The following is a 3,851-nucleotide window of genomic DNA, read 5'->3' as shown; positions in this document are numbered from 1 at the left end:
TCCGGCCCTGGCACCTTGGGATCAACAATTTCATCCTGACCAAAAGGGGGAAAAGAAGTATAATTAATAAAGTATCAGTGGCAGAGAGAGTTCAAATAGATTGGAGAGGCTACTCTGGAGGTTGCTCTTATGCAAGCTTCAGGTAGGCCTTGCTACCTATTATAACCTGCCAACCTCCAACCAGGACCATTCCAGCCAATCCTAAAGAACACCTAGGGCAATATATAAAATTCCACAAGGGTTCCAGGTACTAGAGTAGCTTTCCAGAAACCTGTAACTTCCAGATGAGTCCCTGGTCCAGATAAGTCCTGAAACCTAGCCCAGCCTCTCCAGAATATCAGATAGTTTCATCTCCCTATCCCATATTAGTGCAGACCCTTTCAATATAAAAAATTTAGAATTGCCATAGCCCAAACAACCTCGAAGAGAGGTATGGAAAGATCAAAGTTGATGGTGGAATTACACATAGAAGATTGGACTTAACAAATGGATCATTAAATTGATATGTCTTTTAGTCTCCAGTGTTTTAGAGCAGCTATAAGAAAAAACCTAAAATAGTGAAATTGTAATCCATGTCAAAGTCTGAAATATGTTGTACAACTAATTGTGGAGCTGTGCTTTGAAATTTATAGCTTTTTTGTATATATGTTATTTTTCACACAAAAAGAAGGAAAGAAAGTCAATTGTGATAATAAAAAAAGTATTTAGGCCTTCTAGCTTCCTATATTCTGGAGCAGCTAGAAGGAGAAATATGAGAGGATCGCATGGTAGCCCATGACAAACTCTGGGATCTGTCCTGTAACCACTTGTTGAAGAGTGATTTGAAAACTACTGCTTTTTTATTTCTTTGCTTTGTATATATGTTATATTATACAATAAAAAAAGTTAAAAAAATATGGTGATGAACTAAAAGCGCAGTTTTGCAGATGAGCAGACTTAATCCAGAGGGGTCAAATAAAATTTTCCATGCTCTGGCTGATAAGTGGTAAAATCTAGATTCAAACCCCACTATTAAGCCAGGGTGAAGGGAGCAGATGAAAAGATCTATCCAGGCTATTGCCATCTTCCCAGAATTTTTTCTCCCACTTTCTCAAATGTTCCTGCTTTATTTTGCTTGGTTCTGAAAGGGAAGATGCAAGCATCAAATGGCAGACAGAAATCCTTTTGGGCCAATTATCTGCAAGGCCAACTCCTGAATATTCAGAAGTTGTTGATTCAGTTCATGGATAATACAAATTTGTATGGGTTTCCTTGGTTTCTCTTGCTTCTCATTTTGCAGCAACTTAGCCAGGTAAGTAATGAAGACATCAAGTATCACAGGAGGTTTATGAGCACTTCCTTTTAGGGATTCTTTATCAACTATCAGTTTTATGTAAATGCCTCCCCAGACTACATCTCCATGCTTCACCACTCCAATTGCCTGAGAAATATATCCACTTTCCTGTTCCATTATCCTCTTACACTCAATATTCAATATTCATTTAGCAAATACTTATAAGCTACATGACAAGCACATATGTAACACCCTCAGAGCAGTGCTTGGTAATGGGAATACTAGAAAAAGATAATCCTTACCTACAAGTTGTACAGAGATAATTGGGGAAGATAAACAAATTGTCATTACAAGACCATGTGATACATCCTATGAGGGGCTAAACATGCTGTGCTTTGATGGCATGCAGTGACATTTCATCTGTAAGGGTAGGTAGGCTTCACTGTAGGTTTCTCAGGCAACTGACTCCTAAAACTGAAATCAGCACCTTTCTCCCACACTGGCTCCTCATTTCTGTGAATGGTGCTGCCATTTTTAGTTAACCAGACTGAAAACTCAGTCATTTTTTATTCTTTCCTGGCTCACAAATCTAGTGTCTAAATTAGTCCTCATGTCTAGTCAGTTTTCCCCTTTCAATTTCCTTCATTCTTCTTTGCCTTTCCCCACTCCGGGTCAATCATTTAAAATCAACTCAAGCCAGACTGTCACAAAAGCGCATCATTTAACCCTAATATATCCTCTCCTTTCCTATTCTTCCTGTGCAATGCTCTAGATTTGCCTGCCTACCCTACTTTCCTCCCCCCCCCCCCCAATCCTAAAAGGTCATTCAATGCCCAGAGGATAAAGATCATAATTCTTGTTCTGGCCACATTCTGCCTTTAGCCTATCTCTTCCTTTCCATCTGAATCTCCCACTACTCTCTTTCTGCCTTCAATCTAATGATGCCACTGTCCTTCTAACCCACCCATCCTCTGATCTTTCTGCATTTATGCCTGTGTTGACTTTCCCTTTGCATGCAATTTCTTCTTTTTTTAAATAGCATTTATATATATATATCTTTACTATCCTTAAAAGGTCATTAGAATTCTATTCCTGTCACGGAAAAGTACACATTTTTTTTTTGTTTAAAAACTACAGAATTTATTGTTTGTATGAGTCATTTGGCAATTGGCATATATTATTTCTTTTCCTTAATCACTTTATAAACGGTATAATTTATACACAACAAAATGTACCCATTTTCAGGGTAAGTTTGATGAGTTTGACAACTACAACTGTATATACCAATGTAAATATCATCACATCAGGATATAAAACATTCTTATCACCCTCAAAAGTTTTCTTGTGCCCCTTTGCAGGGAGTGTTCCTGTTGCCCTTACCCTAGGCAACCACTGATTTGCTTTCCGTCCCTATAGATAAGCTTTCCCTTTCTAGAATTTCATACAAATGGAAACATAAGAGTATGTACTCTTGGCTGAGTCTGGATTTTTTTCACTTAGCAAATGCTTTTGAAATTCATCCATGTTGGTTATGTATATAATTGTTGTTTTATTGCTGAGAGAATTTTATTGCTTAGATATACTATAATTTTGCTTATCCATGCACCTGTTGATGGGAAATTGGGTAGTTTTCAGGTTTTGCCTCTTAGGAACATTCCTGTAAAAGTCCTTCTGCACACATATATTTTCATTTCTCTTGGGTAAATACCAAGTAGAATTGCTTGGTTGAAAGACATGAGGGTATGTTTACTTTTATAAATGTTTACTAAAGTGAAGGTACGAGGGTAGTTCAGTGGTAGAATTCTTGTCTGCCATGCAGGAGGCCCAGTTCAATTCCCTGCCCATGCAACTCCCAAAGAAATCAACAAAAAACAAACAAACAAAATTCGACAAAATGGTGCAACAGGCTACTCACATGGAAAAACAATGAAATGAGACCCTGCCATACAGCATACAAAAAAAAGTTTACTAAACTGTTTTCCAAAGTGGTCATGATATTTTACATTCCCACAGCAATGTATGAGGGTTCCAGTACTTTGTTATTCCAATCCTTTGAATTTCCATATTATAACCGGTATTGAGTGTTTATTTCATTTTCCAACTGTTATTGACAGTAATTAGATAACTCACTGTGGAGTGAGTTGCCACAGCAGTGCCTTGTGGGAACACAGGTTCAGGGCACAACAGAAACTTTCAGCAAATGATCCCTTTATTACTTGCATAGAATAAGGAGTCCTGAAAAGAAAATAATCTCTTTGTCTCTTACACAGCACAAAGAGTCTAAAAGAACAGGGGAAGGAGTCCCATCATGGCTGGTCTCCAGGGTGGCCCAAAATTGCTCTGGATCAGGGACAACAGATGGCATCTCCAAACCTCCACTCCGCATCAAAGAAGAGAGACAAATCTATACTGTTTTTGTGTGGATTTTCCTCCACCTCAAAGGAAAGGGGTCCTGCCACTGAGAATGCCTGTTCTGATAAGCATCAGAAAGGCCAGGACTTTTCAGGAGACTTAGTATCTTCAAATCCAGGTTGTTGAATAGCACAGAATAGAAAAAGGAGGTACAGGTAGCAGAAGG

The sequence above is a fragment of the Tamandua tetradactyla genome, chromosome 12 (assembly GCF_023851605.1).
Source record: "Tamandua tetradactyla isolate mTamTet1 chromosome 12, mTamTet1.pri, whole genome shotgun sequence".
Classification (NCBI taxonomy): Eukaryota; Metazoa; Chordata; class Mammalia; order Pilosa; family Myrmecophagidae; genus Tamandua; species Tamandua tetradactyla.
Note: the sequence above shows the minus strand (reverse complement) of the source record.